Source organism: Notamacropus eugenii, chromosome 2, assembly GCF_028372415.1.
Source record: "Notamacropus eugenii isolate mMacEug1 chromosome 2, mMacEug1.pri_v2, whole genome shotgun sequence".
Lineage (NCBI taxonomy): Eukaryota > Metazoa > Chordata > Mammalia > Diprotodontia > Macropodidae > Notamacropus > Notamacropus eugenii.
Window position 1 is genome coordinate 329,170,833 of NC_092873.1, and position 19,039 is coordinate 329,189,871.

General features: G+C 37.8%; 1 long non-coding RNA gene across 1 annotated transcript in view; it reads left to right on the top strand.

Annotated features, from left to right (window-relative positions):
- Positions 1–18,628, top strand: part of LOC140528038 (uncharacterized) — a 37,391-nt gene extending 18,763 nt beyond the window's left edge. Inside the window, exon 3 of the long non-coding RNA XR_011975031.1 lies at positions 17,904–18,628. This is a non-coding gene — a long non-coding RNA (uncharacterized lncRNA). The remainder of the gene's footprint in view (positions 1–17,903) is intronic.
- Positions 18,629–19,039: the final 411 nt, after the last annotated feature.

The following is a 19,039-nucleotide window of genomic DNA, read 5'->3' on the forward strand; positions in this document are numbered from 1 at the left end:
TTACCAGTTCCTTTAGAGGGAAGCAGATACAAATTTGAAGTCAGTCATATAAAAAGTATTTTCATCGTACTTTGAAATTTAGTTTGGAATTTTTGTTTTTGTTTTTTATTTTGTTTGTGATTTCTTTAGTGCAGGAAACTCCTGGTGAGGATGCAGATCAGTGTTATTAAGATGTTTTTCAGCGATGTCTGGCTCTCTATAACTCCATTAAAGTTTTCTTGGCAAAGTATTGGGTTAGTTTGACATTTCTTTCTTCAGCTCATTTTACAGATGTGGAAACTGAGGCTAAGTGACTTGTCCAGGGTCACACAGCTCGTAAGAGTCTGAAGCCAGATTTGAACTCATGAAGATATGACTCTTCCTGATACCAGGGCCTGTGCTCTATCCACTATGCCACTTAGCTGCCCCCATGCAGCTTAGTACTTCCTCCACAACTTGCATAATTTTGCAGTCTTTCCTGGGTCACTGAATGGTGACGTGATCTATCCAACGTCATTCAGTTTTTCCAGACTCTTCCTTGGTACTTATTAAATATTATGAGCCATAAATGAACACTTTCTTCCTTTCCTTCACCCCACCTTATTTTCTTCACTTCTAACACAGTTTAAATAAATTATTTTGAAAATTTTAAATTACTAGGCTTTTTTCTATGTAGCACCCATGCCTACACTTATCCATGGGACTTTGAAAGCAATTTTAGATCTCATGTATGTTGTGGGTCAATATCTATTTAAAACTATAATTCACAAGCCCTCTCCAGTGGGTTTCTTTTACCAGCCAACAAGAGGACCCAGTGGTTCAAAGCAAAAACAAACAACAAACGAAAAACACACAAGCATATTAAATATAAAAATAATTAATGATTAAATAATAATTAATAATAACAATAATAATTACATAATTAAGAGATTCCTACTCAACATAGAAGGATATATTCCCACAGGTTATGTTTGACACACAAGTGAGAAAGATGAGGTCTACTGGGAGTATGTGTAGCCAGATTAAAGTTCAAGGAGGACATTTCTAGGTGATAAGGTGTGACCAAGTCATGTACGAGGTCAGGGCAATTCACGTTGCTGACGTGCCAACCCCTTTATTTGCCTCTCCTCCTGTTTCTTGCTCCCTCACAGAGTCGCTAATGTCCTCCAGCAATGCAAGCTTGGTTCTCAGCTCAATAGGGCTCCTCTGTTTCTCTACTGTCTATGCAGCTCTTGGAAGCTCTCAGCTGGCATCCCCACACAGCTGATCTCTTTTACTCCCTGTTAGCATCTTTGCTGCAAGTAGACTTGCAATTCCATCGTCCTCTCTCACTGGACCTCCCAATTCTCAATCGCCTTTTGTTTTGCTAAAAATCCACTCTTTGCTGATCTCGAGCTGCTATTTAATATCTTCCCTAACAGGCTGGTAGTGGTGGTGGTGTCTATTAGCTCTTCCCTTCCATAACCCCAGGAGTTAGCTGTTTTATAATTTGGATTTAATATATCAGTCAGCCACATCCAGTTAGGAGATTGCAAGCATTTAAATTTATCTTTTTAAGTGAACACCTTTCTTGCCAGTTGTTCTTGAGTTGTTTCAGTCACATATGACTCTCTGTGACCCCACTTGGGGTTTTCTTGATGCTAGAGTGGTTTGTCATTTCCTTTTCCAGCTCATTTTTAGATGAGGAAACTGAGGCAAACATGGTTAAGTAACTTGCAAAAGGTCAAGTCTGAGGCTGGATTTGAATTCATAAAGAGGAATCTTCCTGATCCCAGGCTGAGGGCACTATATGTTGCTCCACCTTCTTGTCCTTTATTGCCAGTACCCTAACTTCAATTTGAATTATGGTAAAAAAAAAATCCTTTTTTTCTTATTTTTATAATTATTATTGTTATTTTCTTTCTCGTTACACCCTCACTTCTTTGCAGATCATGCCGAGAGGTAAAGGATCTGAACAGGGCTATGGTACCTTTCAACTCTCACTATGTTCCTTGCTTATACAAGTCCTCTCAGGAGCAAGATTGGCTTCCTGGAGTCCAGAAGGGTCCAACTGAAGGCTTATCAGAGATCCAACTTCAATCTTATCAGAGACAGGACCAGGTGGGGTTTGGTGTGGGTGTCCATCAGTCACCAGATCTTTTTACCCAGATCCAACTTCTCACGCCCTTCACTCTTGGACCTCTGATCTACTACCACCATTTCTGCTGCCCTGGAAGTGGTAAGGTTATTTTGGGTAATTTGAATGAATTTTTGGGTTAGGTATTCCCTAATGTACATCTTTGGGAATTTAATTAATGTGAGTATCAGAGCAGGGGCTTTTCCCCTCTCTATCAAGTAATTGAGTGATTAAGTAGATTAAGTAAATCCAGTAAAGCAACTGAGTTCATATATTGATTTAAGTAAATAGAATCAATTCGATTGACCAAATGAGTGAGTATTCTTTGGAGAATATGTTCTTCATTTTGGCAGCTCTTTTCACATAATGCCTTGGAAAATTATACTCAAGGAGTCTAGGAGAGAAACATGGATATGCTAGAACCAGTTTAAGCTGGCTTTGAGAGCTGATTGTTAAAATTTCAGTGTAAGCATTGACACCTCAGAAATAAGCAAGAACTACAAATCAGAGTCTGATTTATTGTTTTGTTGAGTGTGCAGACTTAAGAAAGTGATCAAGAAAATGTTAATAATGCTGACTGAATTTTAAAATGTGTTGTGTATACATTTTTCTATTTTTTCCAATTACACGTAAAGCTAATCTTCAAAATTCATTTTTATAAGATTTTCAGTTCCAATTTTTTCTCCTTCCCCTTTCCTCCTCTCCTCCCTCCCCAAGATAGCAAGCAATCTGATGTAAGTTATACATGTACAAATCATGTTAAACATATTTCCACCTTAGTCATGTTGTTAAAGAAGAATCAGAAAAAAGGGACAAACTACTGGAAAGAAAAAGCATAAAACTGAAAATAGTATGCTTCAATCTGCATCCAGACTACATAGTTCTTTCTCTGGAAGTGGATAGCATTTTCCAAGATGAGTCTTTCGGAGTTGTCTTGGATCATTGTATTGCTGAGAAGAGTTAAGTCTGTCACAGTTGACCATTGCCCAATGTTGCTGTTGCTGTGTATAAAGTTCTCCTGGTTCTGCTCACTTTATTCTGCATCAGTTCATGTAACTCTTGGAAAATATCATTAAACATTTACCAGAATTTCCCTGGACATAAGCCTAGATAATCTCCACCAAGATAATTCCCTGCATCTTTGTTTGCTTTTCTCTTCAATCAGAGAACTATAGAGGTAACATAGACTTGTACATAGCATTCTGGCCTTGGTGTCAAAAAGATCTGGGTTCAGATCCTGCCTCTGAAACTTTACAAACTTTGGCTAAGTGTCTTGAGTCTAAGTTTTATAGGGTTGCAATTCTTATTGGGTGAGAGAGTTCTCATGCCAGGAGTTTCCTGCATAGATAAAATTTAGATCTTCTACACAGAAAAACCAGGAAATTTCTTGCTCAGTGCTAGGACCTTTTCTATACTTTGGATTTTTCACCATGAATTTGAAGACTTGTAATTCTATCCCCTTTTTCTCATTGGACCTCCCAATTCTCAGAGCTGCTTTTTGCTTTTGCTACAGCCCCATTCCTTGAGTAAGTGTCCTGTGGATGGAAGTCATTGGCAGTCATCCAGAGCCTGCCTTTGGTAGTTTCCTGTTGTCTTCTACTGGTTCTAGTCAAACCCACCAACTCTTCTGTATCATCTTCCTGTTCCTCTCTTAATCTTAAAGTCCCAAGATCCCTTATGGTAATGACAAATACTCCCTTGCCTCTCTCATCTCTTTATTATTTGACCTGCTTCCCTTCTTTCCTTATTCCATCCTACTATAGCTGCCGTCACTGGAACAAGAGTACCCCCTACTATTCTCATGTTCCATTCGGAGTTATTACCAGGCATAAATTTCCATTAAAGTCAAACTACAAAGGAAATATAAAAGAGAGATCATTCAAGTAAATCCATTTCTTCACAGACTGCCACCTGAGCTCCATGTCACCTTTGTTTCTTTGGGGCATGCATGACTTTTCATGACTCCATTTAGTTTGCTAGGAATTGGATGGCCAGTTTGTCCCTGACATGGATGTGATTCCCAGTCTCTTTATGGGTCTCTCAGGCCTCATGTAGTTTGTGTCTAATTGATTGACTGCATCAACCAAGGATCATAGATTAGATATGGAAAGGCTTCAGAGATTGTTCACTTGTATAGACAAAGAACCTGAGATCAGAGAGATTAATGATTTGCTCAAGGTCATATAGAGAGCACAAGTCAGAATTTGAACTCAGGTTTTTTGACTCTAAATTCAATGCTTTTTTCTTCCACACCAAGCTATTTGCTTTTCCATGCACCTCTCCCACAGTGCTTTTTCCTGAAATTCATTTCAAATTACATTTATTTGACTGACTCATCCTTTCTCCTGTGTCTGGGCACAGTGACCCTTGGATATAAGGAGAGTGATTAGTTTATCCCCTGGGGGACAGGGGAACAAATAAGGTGGGGGGAGAGAAATGACCTGAAGCTACATAAATGGAACAGTGGCCACTCAGAGAAAACAGATTTCTCTTCCACAAGTGAGATAATCGATGGGCTTTGAGTGAACTTTAGACTCAAGAGAATTAATTGATTCTAAATTTTATTTTACCAGGTTTCATAACTCTTTATTATGTATTATTTTATGAGTCTGCACAGCTCTGCTTCAGCTTTCCTGTGCAAGAGGGATTTGTGTAATCCCCATCATAATTACTTATTCACAGGCAGGACCAATAATGTCTGATGTAATTAAGAACATCCACTGCTCTCAATTGGTTAGCCTCCTCCTCCAGCCAGAGACAAGTATAGCAATTTGCCAACTACAGACAAAATCATCTCAGTCCTTTGGTATGGCCAATGACTAAAAAGGCACTTTGAGTGTTGAAAAGAAGTGCAAGGGGGTGGAGCTAAAATGGTGGATTAGAAGCAGCTAAATTTTCTCAACATTCTTCTCTAGATGACTTCAAAATGATACCTCAAATCAAATTTTGGAGTGGCAGAACCAACAAAAGATCAGAGTGAGACATTTTCCCAGACTAAAAAAACTTAGGAGGTTAGCAGAAGAAGTCTGTGACAATGGGTTGAGGGCCTGTCTGAGTGCATGAATGGAGTAGCAGCAGTTTTGGCAGCTCTCATAACAATAATGGTACTGGGGTAAGACAACTGGCCAGAAAGAAATTAAAAAGGATTCTTTGCTGGCATTGAGTGTAGCTGGAGCTGATTGGCAGCTCTATTGCCCTTACACAGTTCTGGGTCACAGTTGCAAGGTGGGGAGGAACATTGGTGGTCAGTCACAGGGGAGCAGAGACTGTGGTTGTAGTTCTAAGTTAGAGAGGAGAGTTTGTGACTGAAGGAGAGAGCAAGGGATCTGGTAATAGATCCATGGCCAAGAGTAGAGCTAGTGCATGCTTACAGCTACGGGAGAGCAGGGGCCCTTCCTGAATAAAGACTGAAGTGAAGACCAGGAGAGCACTGACCACACCTTTCCCTGAATTACACCACCTTAAAATAACCCCAAACTTGCAGACCCACAGAGCTAGCTCTCAAAACAGCAGCATGAAAAAACCTGAACCTTGGGACAGTGCCTCTCCAATCCCAGTAAGCAGAGTTCAACTTTAACATAAAATTCAAAATCAAGAAATAGGTTGGAAAAACGACCAAGCAAAAAACAAAAAGAACTTGACCATACAAAACTACTATGTATAGTAGGAAAAAGCCAACAATCTCAGAAGACAATAATGTCATAATAGCAAAAAGCAAAGCCTTAAAGAAAAATGTTGATTTGATCCAAGGTCAACAAGGATTCCTATAAGAGTTAAAAAAAAAAGAGAGAGAGACAAGAATGGTAGAAAAAACTGAGAAAAGAAATGAGAGTAATGCAAAAAATTATGAAAAGAGAATTAACAGCTTGGAAAAAGAAGAACAAAAAATGCTGAAGAAAATAATACATTGAAAAGCAGAATTGGTTAAATGGAAAAGGAAGTACAAAAATTCACTGAAGAAAATAATGGTAGACAGCAAACAAAGCAAAACTTGGCCAGGACATAATTATAAAATACTTTTTATACAAACATAGTCAGATTTAAATAATTGCAGAAATATTAATTGTTCGTGGGTAGGCAGAGTCAATTTAATAAAAAATGACAATTCTACATAAACTATTCTACTTATTCAGTGCCATCCCAATTAAATTACCAACAGTTTTTTTGCTGTGTTAGAAGAAATAGTAACAAAATTCATTTGAAAGAACAGAAGATCAAGAATATTTAAGGAATCAATAAAAAAAACAAAGGAAGAAGGTTTTATAGTACCAGATCTTAAACTATATTTATGAGGCAATAATTATCAAAACTCCCTGCTACTGACTAAGGAATAGAAAAGTAGGTCAATGGAACAATACATAGTAGTGAGTGATTATTGTAAACTTGTGTTCAACAAATGTAAAAATTTAAACTTTTGAGATAAGAGTTCACTGGTAAAACTATTGGGAAAACTGAAAACAATCTGGTAGAAATTGGGGATAGATCAATATCTTACACCACTTGCCAAGATAAAGCCAAAATGGATACATGACCTAGATAAAAAGGGAGCTATCATAAGTAAATTAGAAGGACATGACATCTTACCTATCAGACTTATGGATAGAAGAAGAATTTATGAATAAGTAAGAGATAGAGAGCATAGTGAAATATAAAAATAATTTTGATTACATTAAGTTAAAAAGGTTTTGTACAAATGAAACCAATGTAGTCAATATTAGAGAGTAAGTAGAAAATTGAGCAAAATATTTATAGCTAATTTCTCAGATAAAGTCTTGTACCTCAACTACATAGAGAACTTTGGCAAATTTGTAAGAATATGAGTCATTTCTCAATTGATCATCTATCAAAGGACATAAACAGAAGTTTCTCAATGAAGAAATCAAAGCTATTTGTGGTCATATGAAATGTTTTAAATCACTATTAATTAGAGAATTGCAAATTAACAGAACTTTGAGGTACCACCTTACATCTATCAGAAAAGACAAATGCTAGAAGGGATAAGGGAAAATAGATACACTAATGAGATGTTGGTGTAGTAGTAAACTGGTCCAACCATACTTGAGAACAATTTGAAACTGTTCCTGGAAGGGATATAAAACTGTGCATACCCTTTGACCCAGTAATACCACTACTAGGTCTGTATCCTAAAGAGATCAAAGATAAAGGAAAAGGATTTATATGTACAAAAATATTTATAGCCAGTATTTTTTGTGGTGGCAAAGAATTGAAAATCAAGGAGATGCTCATCAACTGGGGAATGACTGAACAAGCTGTGGCATATGTTGTGATGGAATACTATTATGCTATAAGAAATGATGAGAGATATCTCTAAATGCTTACATGAATAAAACAGAGAAAGATCAGATCAATGAATTGGGCATGTAATTAAAAAGGTAGAAAAATAACAAACTAAAAATCCCTAATTAAACATCAAATTAGAAATTCTGAAACTCAAAGGAGAGATAAATAAATTTGAAAGTAAAAAAAGCCATTGAACTAATAAAACTAAGAACTGGTTTTATACAAAAGAGTAATAAAATATGTAAACCTATTTTTAATGGATTAAAAAAAAAGAAAGAAGAAATTACCAGTATCAAAAATAAAAAGGGTGAATTCACTGCCAATGAAGAGGAAATTAAAGCAATAATTAAGAGCTATTTTGCCAATACAACTGACAATCTTGGTGCAATGGATGAATATTTATGAAAATGTAAATTGCCCAGATTAACAGAAGAGCAAATAAAATGCTTAAATAATCCCATTTTGGAAAAGGAAATTGAACAAGTTATCAATGAACTCCCTAAGAAAAAAATCTCCAGGGCCAGATGGCCAAATTCTACCAAACATTTAAAGAACAATTAATTCCCAAACTATATAAACTACCTGGAAAAATAGGTGAAAAAGTAATCCTACCCAGTTCCTTTTATGTCACAATATGGTGCTGATACCTAAATCAGGAAGAGCCAAAACAGAGAAAGAAAATTATAGACCAATTTCCCTAATGAGTATTGGTGCAAAAATTTGAATGAAATATTAGCAAAGAGATTACAGCAATTTATCACCAGGATAATACACTATGACCAAGTGGTTTATAGTCAGGATGAAAGGTTAGTTCAATATTAGGAAAACTATTAGCATAATTAGTAAAACCAACAGAAATCATATGATTATCTCAATAGATGCAGAAAAAACTTCTGAAGAAATACAGCACCCATTCCTCTTAAAAATATTAGGAAGCATAGGAATAAATGGAACTTTCCTTAAAATGATATCGTATATATCTAAAACCACTAGCAAGCATTACTTATAATGAGAATAAGCTAGAAGACTTCCCAATAAGATCATAGGTGAAGCAAGGATGTCCATTGTCACTAATATTATTCAAAATTGTACCAGAAATTTTGGCTTTAGCAATAAGGAAAGAAAAAAAGAAATGGAAGGAATTAGAATAGGCAATGAGGAGACAAAACTATCACTCTTGACAGATGATATGACAGTGTACTTGCAGAATTACAGAGAATCAACTAAAAAGCTTCTTGAAATGATTAAGAACATTAGCAAAGTTGCACAACATAAAATAAACCCATATAAATCAACAGCACTTCTCCATATTGCCAACAAAGCAATTCTCTTCTTTTTCTCATTCTTTATATTTTGTTTTATTATTTCTTGGTCTCTTATAATATCATTAGCTTCTCCTTGCCCATTCTAATTTTCAAGGAGTCATTTTCTTCCTTAAGATTTTGAATCTCCTTTTCTAATTGTTTGACTTTCTTTTCATAATCTTTTTGTTTTTCTTTGGATTGTTATTTTTAAAATTTTTTTGCTTAATCTCTCTCATTTGATTTTTAAAGCCTTTTTAAAATTCTTCTATGAATTTTTTGGGGGGCAAATGGCCATTTGGCATTACTCTTTGGGGTAGGAGAGACTTTCTTCTTTTCAATATCCTGCTCTGAGGATGAATCCCAGGCTTCTCTATCCCCATAATATTTTTTTACTTTTAAAATTTTTTCCCATAATAATTTTTTATGGTTGGATTCTTTCTCCTTTGTCTGCTCATTTTTTTTTTTTGTAGAAGCTAATTTTTTTTGTAACCACCCTATTCCTAGGGCATGGCAAATGATGCCTCTGGCTTCTGCACTCCCCAAGTGTGTGCTGGTTCCTTCTCCTCCAGGGCTGGGTTTGGTGTTCCTTATCATCAGAGGTTCCTTCCTCAGCTCAGAAGTGAACTCCCACCACTGTCTGGGAAGCAAAAGTTCCTGTGGTTAAAGCCAAGGCTACCTTCCAACCCAGTTATCCTGAGGGCTTGCTGCTTGCTGTTTCAGCAGAACAAGCCTGGAAGTGCTTATTCTTCACAGGGACAAAAATCGCAGGACAGAGGTTTGCACCACTGTTCTGTCCCAACTCTTTTTTTATTTTCACTGCTCTATGTTCACTCTGAGGTTCTCTTTTGTCTTGTTTGTGGGAGAAATCTGGTGACCTTGGAATTTTCTGACCTACTCCTCCATCTTCCTAGCTGCTAGTCAGATTTTCAAGGGTTCAATCTATTCTTTCTTTCCTTGAGCCCAGCTGCTCCCCCATATTGTAGGACTTATTAAAAACTGATGGTCAATATGGGTGTGAGAGGAAAGGATTTGACAGGGTAGGCATGAAAGCAGTTTCCAGGTAGCAGGAAATGGGCAAATGATACCACAAACTACAACTGCAACTTTTTGTCTTTACCTTCCTATGATGGTAATTAAGTCCTATGACTTAATTTTGCTTTCATGATAGTCAGTTCTGGAATTTCAGTATTTGTCTTGTTGACTTTTTTTTAATAACAGCTCTGGTGCTGAACTTTTAAACCAGGGATTCTTAAAGATTGGGAGTCATTGATCCCTTTGACAGTCTAGTGAAGCCATTGACCCCTTTCTCCAAATAATTTTTTAAATGTATAAAATAAAATATATAGAACTGGAAAGGAAATCAATTGTGTTGAAATATAGTTATCAAAATTTTTTGAAAGTTCATAGGATCCTAGGTTAAGAATCTCTCTACCTAAAGAGTGGTCATGTCATTAGGAGATTAAGAATCACAAGTTCACAAAATGTTTGAGTTGTAAGGGAACTCAGAGATGACCTAATCTTTTCATTTTATTTTTTTAATATTTTGTTTTTAAATCACCTCAATTTTCAAATATATCACTCCTTTCTTATTGCCTGAAGGGTTACAAAGAGTAAAAGAGAAAAAGTTATCAACTAAGTATATAATGTATGCAAAGTTCTGTATTCCAAGTTCCCCACTGTGGCAAAGAAAAAGGGAAGTACATTTTTTCATCTTTTCCTCTGTTGTGGTTCTCTCTTTTTTCATCGTTGTAGGTATTATATTGTTTTCCTGGCTTTGCTTACTGCCCTCTGTCTTCATCAATTCATTTGTCTTTCTGTACTTCTCTGTGTTGTTCATACATATCTTTGCTTAAAGCAAATGATTGATATTCTTACATGATTGATATTCTCTTACATTCATGTACCCCAATTTGTTTAACCATTCCTTAACCAAAGGCATCTACTTTGCTTCCAGTTCTATACTACTATAAAAATGCTGCTAGAAATATTTGGTGTAGAAGGGATCTTTCTAGCTTTAACCTTCTCGGACTATATACCTAGAAGAGGAGTCTCTGTGTTAAAGGCATGATAGTTCAGTCATTGTTTACATGGAATGAAATGAGATACTTTCCATACAGTGGAAGCCTGTGGTTCCTTTCTGCTAATCCTGGACTTGGGACATTTCTGGTGATACATGTTCACGCTCCATACTGAAAGGCATGAAAAGAGGCTTCTGATTGGTCCTTTGATCTCCATAATGGAGGAGGGTGCTCTACTGAATAGGATTGACAACTAGCTAGGAAGTACCACACTGGGGGTGGTGATGTAGGGTGTGTTCAGGGAGGACCAGTACCTTTGGTGTGATGGCTGCCGATCCCTTTTTGGGGCTCTTTCCATCTGTGGTGTCCACTTGTTCCACCCAACTCTCACCTGTGGCTCCAAGAAGTTGCAGCATGCGCATTTGAAAAGGCTACAAGCCAAGAACAAAGTGAAGGGAGTGTTGGTGCATGATTTTCTCTTTGGAGATGATTCTGCATTCAACGCAGCCTCTGAAGTTGAGAAGCAACAAAGCATAGATCAGTTCTCTGCTACCGGTGCTAATTTTGGCCTAATAATCAACACCAAGAAAACCCAGGTGCTCCATCAGCCACCACCACACTATCCATACATGAAACCATTGGTTACAACAAATGAAGAAGTTTTGAATGCTGTGGATAAATTCACTTACCTTGGTAGTATGCTTTCCGGGGATGTACACATTGACAATGAGGTTGACACATGCGTTACCAGAGCTAGCTCAGTGTTTGGGAGGCTGCAAAGAAAAGTTTGGGAGAGAAGAGGTATTAGACTGACTATCAAACTGAAGGTCTACAGAGCCATTGTGCTGACTTCATGGTTGTATGCCTGTGAAATGTGGACAGTCTACCAACTCCATGCCAGGAAACTGAATCACTTCCATTTTAACTGTCTTGGGAAGATTCTGAGAATCACCTGGCAAGATAAGATACCAGACACTGAAGTCCTTGCCCAAGCTGAACTGCCAGACGTTCAAACTATGCTTCAGAGACAGCAACTCCAATGAGCTGGCCGTGTTGTTTGAATGCAAAATGTATGCTTGCTCAAAAGACTATTTTATGGAGAACTCACATGGGCCAAGCAATCACATATTGGCCAGAAAAAGCGATACAAGGACACTCTCAAGAACTTTGGATTTGATTGTGCAACATGGGAGACACTGGCACAGGACTGCTCAGCATGGTGTGCACACATCAGAAAAGATACCGTGCTCTTTGAGCAAAGCAGAATTGAGACAGCACAAAGAAAATGTAGGATGTGCAAATTTGGAGTCACCACCCCAAATATTCACACGGACTATCTGTGCCCAATCTGTGATAGAGCATTCCAAGCTCGTATTGTTTTGATCAGCCACAGTTGGACACACTGAAACTTCACTTTATCATGGTGATGTAATTTTGGTCCTCTTCAGGAATGATGGACACCAACCAACCAATCAACCAACCAGCCAACCAACTACACTGGGACTTAAAAGGAGAGGCCAAAGTCTGTGTCTCTCCATCTCCATCTCTATTTCTGTCTCTTTTCTTTCTCTCTCTCCCCCTCTCGCTCCTTGAATATATCTCTTGGAACTCAAATGACCTTACCTTCAGACTTCCACTGGTTGTGCAAAGAGAATAGGGACAGAGAAGTTCATATTTCATCCTCCCCACCCCTCAGCAGCAGCTCCATGCACATGGCAGCCAGAATACATCCTAGGTGGGAATAAAACTTAATGTCATTCCCTGTCTGCTGCTTCTGATTTATTTTTCTTCCCCTGAGCACAGGTAACCAAACGGCTACCCTGAGATTGCTACTCTTAGCCTCCTGAGGTACAAGTGAAATCTGTTCAGCTGTTCCATGGGTCTCTTAAGAGTCCTTCCTACCTCCAGGGAGAGGACCATTTCATGATTTGAAATTTGTCAGTGTATAAACAGCTGTTTTGTTCTTCATATCTACTACTTTGTACACTGAATAACTTTTTGGAAAGATTATCTATTAATCTGTATTGGGGGGAACCCTAGATATGATGCAAATCTAAAATTACAGAGATTTGCCCTGGATTTACTTTGCAGTGGTAAGTAGGTATAATGAGCTTTACCCCTTCTCTTTGGTCTAAGTCCTCCCTTTTTCCCAAATTGAACTTGGTCTGTTTGAGCTCAGAGCAGAGGCCCCTTGTAGACCCCTCGGGCCACAGGTAGCATTATTGTAATTTCAGATTGCTGTCCAGAATGATAGGATCCACTTATAACTCCAACAACAGTTTACTAGTGTGCTTATATTTTCATAACCACTCTAACAATGACTATTCTTTTCTTTTGTTATGTTTGCTAATCTGAGGTGTGAGAGGTAAAACTTGACTTGTTCTGATTTGCGTTTGTCTTAATGAATCATGATCTGGAGAAATATTTCATGATTGTTAAAAGCGGTTTTTTTTTGAGAACTCTTTCTTCATATCCCTTGTTTGTATTCACAGAGGAATAACTCTTGGTCATTATTAGGAACTTGTCTTGGTTCTCTACGTATCTTGGTTATCGGTCTCTCATTAAGAGACTTAATCAGTTTCTTATCAAATGGAAATGTTTGTTGTAAAAATTTCCCCCCAAATGACAGCTTCCCTTATTATCCTAGTTGTATTACTTCTCCCCATGAAAATGCTTGTCAATTTCATAGAATTGAAATTAGATATTTTGTCTTTTGTAATCACTTTGGTTGTTTGCATAACTGACTTTCTGGAGTAGCGATATGATTGTTAAAATTCAGGTCATGTATTTATTTTGAGTTTATGGTAGAGACAGTTTCTTGTTTTGAAAACTCGAATTTGTTCTTACATGATTGATATGTTAGGGAACAGTTTGGAGCATGAATGAATTTTTCATTTGTACAATTTCATCATGGCAGGTGGATGGGGGTGGTTGGGATGCCAGCATTTGGTAGGGCCTGTGAGAAGAAGAGATGTCTGAGTCCTGTGGGGAAAGTCTGGTGGCAGTCAGTTTCCTTGACCCAGAAGGCGGTGAGAGCTACTTGGATGTTGGGGGGGGGGGGGGAGGGGAGCAAAAGATGAGAGCCTGGAGAGGCTAGTAAAGAAGGAAAGATAGGAAGATCTCTAATATGCCCCTGCAGTTCACTGACCCCAGAACCAACATGACCTGGCTTCTTTGACCATCACCACCCCTGAGATATCTGTCCAGGGAAAAGCCCAGAAGGAAATAAATGGTCACACTAGCATATATGGAGGACACTGCTGAGGTACCTCACAGAGGAGGTTGTGCCCCTGGTTTGAAGTTCTTGATCTTAAGGGAATTCTCCCCTTCAAGGGGCAGTATTGCAGTTGTTGGGTACACAAACACCATAAGTCCAGGTTGCAGTGGCTTTGAATGGGACCAAGTTTGAAAGCCCACTCCAAAATTCAGACCTTATATCTTCTGGTACAGTAGGAGATGTGGGTAGAGGAGGTCTGGTCCACACTCTCCTCAACCCTTCCCCCTTCCCCAGATATGGAAACCTAGGGGTAGGCTGAGTAGGAAACCACTATTGTACTATTTATGTATTTCTTAACCACCTAACATACATAAAACTGTGCTACCATTTTTTATTAGGTTCCTATCTTTTCAAAATGTGTTACTGGATAAAGTTTTTGAGTGTAGTACCCCTAAAATTCACGTTCCTTATAAGTTCTATAATTTTTATTTTGAGATTTTTCGTAGTTCAGGGATGTTTAGGAATATACATACATACATACATACATATATATATATGTATGTTGAGTTATAGCAGAAATGACTACTATGTGGTATAAGATGCTGGTCTAAACCTAATTTCTACCAAAATGTTTTCCAGTTTTTCCCAACAATTCTAGTCTAATAGAGAGTTCTTCCCCAAGCAATTTACATCCTTGGCTTGATTGAACATTGAGTTGTTGAGTTCCACTGTTTCTAATTTCTCTTTATCTATTCTTTCCATTCATTTATTTTTCAAACCAATATCAATATTTTGAGTTATTACTAGTTTACTTAATATTTGGAGGTCTGAAAATATGGTTCCTAGTTAATTTTTGCTTTTTGAAAAATTATTTCCCTTAAGATTCTTGACCTTTTGTTCTTTCAAATGAATTTTATTATAATTTTGTCTGGTTTTATAAAATATTCCTTTTGTACTTTGATTGGTGTAGCACTAAATCTTTTAGTTGGCAAAGGTAGTTATAGCTATATACCGTTATTATTATGGCCGTAACACTAAATATCCCTTTTGCTATTTGTCAATCTTTGTTTCTTTAAGGATTGTTGTGCTATTATAATTACAAAAAATATTGAATAAGCCTTCTAGTTTGGGATAGAGTGTAGGGGACTGCTTTAGTCCTGCTTTTATTAGGAAAGGTTTTACTGTTTCTCCTTTAAAAATAATGCTAACTTTTGGTTTTAGACGTATGTTTTTATCATATAAAATAAGTTCCATTTGTGCTTATGATGCTTATGCTAGGTTATGGATTATAGAATTTATGGGTTAACATAGCTTAATTTACATTTAAAAAATAAGATAATAGTTATATATATTTGATTTATTCATTTTCCTAAATGCTTAGTTTCTCAATTATTTCATCTTTACCTCATCTCATAGCAAACTAAATGTAGTTTGATCTTCCTATTTAATGGATGAAGAAAGAGAGGACCTGAAAATTTAAGTGATTTGTCTAAGGTCATACAACTGCTAGAAGATCCCAAGTTAAAACTACAGAACATTAAATGTTGGAGGCACATTAGAGATCACTGAGCCCAATCTCCTTCCTTAAGTTACTCAAAGTTAAATAGTCAGTGGCAGAATCAACCCTAGAAGCAAGTTCTCCTGACTTCCCAGTTCAGGGCTATTTCCACTATTGCTATTTAGTTGTTTTTAGTCATGTCCAGCTCTTCAGGATATTAGGTTTTCTTGGCAAAGATACTGGAATGGTTTGCCATTTTCTTCTCCAGCTAATTTTACAGATGAGAAAACTAACACAAACAGGGCTAAGTGCCTTGCTTAGGGTGACACAGTTAATAAGTGTCTGAGGCTGAATTTGAATTTAGGAAGATGTCTTCCTGATTCCAGCCCTGGCACTTTATGCACTGTGGCACCATTAGTTGCCCCATTACATATTTCTGCTATACCATGCTGGATCTCTTGGCTCACTGACACTGTGCTTTCCCTAAGGGACAGGCAATGGTTTGCTGGTAAAGGTTTAAGACCTGCCTCTCCAAAAAACATACTTTAAATTGAATCTAGATTATTAAAATTTTCTCCATCACTTTCTTAAGCTTATACAGTCAATAAAGCAATAAATCAAGCTTTGATTTGTAGCTGATTTTGAAATGTAAATGCTTACACTGAGAATTTGACATTCAGCTTTCCCAAACCAGTACAAAATAGCCCCAGTATAGTCCTTGGATAGGGATGGCAAATGGATCCGTGATTTCATTGGAACAAGGAACTCCTAGATAAGAAAAATCTAAGTTGGTACCTTCTTTATAACTTATGAGTCTTAGAGAAGTCATTGAAGGGAATATGCATGTGTTAAGCACCTACTTACTATGTGCCAGGCATTGTTGGGCTAAGTGCTTTACCAATATTATCTCTTTGATCCTCACAACCCAGTGATGTAGGTGCCATTATTACTCCATTTTAGAATTAAGGAAACTGAGGCAAAAGGAGATGTTAAGTAACTTAGCCAGAGTTACACAGCTAGTAATTGTCTGAGGTTGGATTTGAATTCAGGTCTCATTCTCAACTTTAGTCCCAGATCTCTAACTGCTGAACTATCTGAGAGGTTAAATGACTTACCTACTTTCACAAAGTCAGTAGGTAAATGTTTTTTTTTTTTCTGAAGTGCTAAGACAGATGACCTCTGAAAGCCCCGTAGTTCATAGCAAGACTTCTTTCAAAGAGGCTATCTTAGGCATTAGGCATTTTGCCCAGACCTTGAACCTTAAGGGGCTGATTAGCCTGCATGGCAATTTAAAGTTCATGCTGCGTACAAAAATATTCATAGCAGCTCTCTTTGTGGTGGCCAGAAACTGGAAATCAAAGGAATGCCCATCAATTGGGGAATGGCTGAACAAGTTGTGGTATATGAATGTAATGGAATACTATTGTGCTACAAGAAATAGTGAACAGGAAGACTTCAGAGAGGCTTGAAAAGACTTATATGAACTGATGCTGAGTGAAAGGAGCAGAACCAGGAGAACTTTGTACACAGCTACAACCACAGTGTGCAAGGAATTTTTCTGGTAGACTTAGTCCTTCATAGCAATGCAAGGACCTAAAACATTCCCAGTGGACTTTTGAGGCCAAACACTTTCCACATCCCAGAGAAAGAACTATGGAATTGGATCACAGATCGAAGTAAATCGTTTACTTTTGCGTTGTTTTGTTTTGTTTTGTGATTTCTCTCATTCATTTTAATTCTTCTGTTCAACATGACTATGGTGAAATTGTACAAAAAAATAAAGGGCATGCTGGTCTTTAATCAAAGATACTAAGGCTAAATGCACTGAAATTCACTTTGAGAAAATAGTATTTAAACCAGTATCAAGGAAAAGAGATTTTCCGATAAACTGTATATTCCTGTTCAGGCTATTATAACCAACCTGGGTGCCTCTGGAGGGCAGAAACCTGGAGAGCTGCTCTTATATATTCAAGCTCAATGTATATTTACATGCCTTTGTTGAGGGTTTCTCTTCCTGTAGCAGGTGTAGTTCCCCCACCCCCAGTTCTCCAAACTATTTCTCTCCCATAAACATTTTGGAATTCCAGGGGTCACCTGACTACCCTTTCCCTTAGTGTTCTAGACGCAACTCTAAGGGGGTGGGGATTCTAGAATGATCATTCACAAGCCTCCATCTTGTATGATCCTCCCAATATTGATTAATCATTGATATCTTCCCCAATATCAATTTGCAAGTTGATAGCAATTAGTTTTTACAAAAGGATTTTTACTGAGAAGGTATAGAAAAGGATAGAAGCTACAAAGGCATTTCCCCAAGTTAGGAAGTGCATTCTCTGCTTGGCTCTCATTTTATCCCTGGAAACAAACCAGTAAAAAGTATTCCCTCCCAAACTTACCAGTGGTACTTCACACTTCCAGTCCCTTTCTGAGTATGGCCTAGCTGATGGACATATCTCCCCTTTGCTTGCAGGACATGATGTCTTGGCTGTCAGCCCCTTCACTGCTGGGTTGGCTCAAGCAATTTACTCATCAGGTCTGGCTCCTCACTTCACAACCATCGAGGCTCTGAGCAGCCTTTGGCATCAGCTCCACTCATTCGACCTCTCATGGCTCTTCTGACCTTTAGGTGCTCACAAGGTTATAACTTTGTTTGTTCAGGCTCCAGATACTCCTTTACTTAGGATTATGAAATAACAGATAGAAAAGAAACAGGCGCAACTAAGTTTAAGTTTATGGACACATGGCAGCTAGGTCTGGGGAAATGGCTAACTGACCATCACTCCACCTGGTGGCTCCCAGTTCTTTCTTTCACTCAAAAGTCACTATGAAAGATGTTGAGAGAATGTCCACTGGAACCATTTGTGGGTAGATAACTGAAATATTTCTTCTTACTGGGCTGACAGGAAGCAGTCACAAGATGCTTGTACCCGCTCTAAAGTGGGGGATGGGAGTGGGGGAAGGGCCTCTTCACTACATGTGCACAGGAGCGGGCTCACCAAAGTTCTACTGGTTGGATTGGCAGCAAGCAGAGAATATGGATTTTAGATCGGAAGGAGCCGATTTGCTCACGCTGTAAGGACTGGGTCCTCAATGGTCAGTCACTCATTATATTTGTGAGAAGATTTAAAAAATAAATATACATAAATATAAAAATAATATATAAAATATGTTATACCATTCTCTAAGATAAATACATAAAAATAAAAATACGTGTATTCTAAGTAAATAAATACATATGTACGTATAAAAATGTGTACTTTATATATTCTACTGGTATTGCTGTATGGCTCTGTAACGGTAAATGCTACAGTCTCTGAGGAATTACAAATGAACAGAGGTACAGCGCAGTGTGCGGTCCCAGTAGGGTGAGATACCCTCCACAAAGAAGGTAAGATTCCAGGATTTCAGAGTGTCCAGAGGCTCAGGCCACCACCTTTAGAGAAAAGAACCAGATACGGCTTCTCTCAGGTCAAAAGACAGTTCTTTTGCTCTTTGGCAGGCTTGTATCCCCCTTTCTCATTGTACACTGTACCCTATCCTAAATTCAGACTCTATTTTTGCCTTCCTTTGTATCTCCAGCACTTATCATAGTGCCTAGCACGTAAT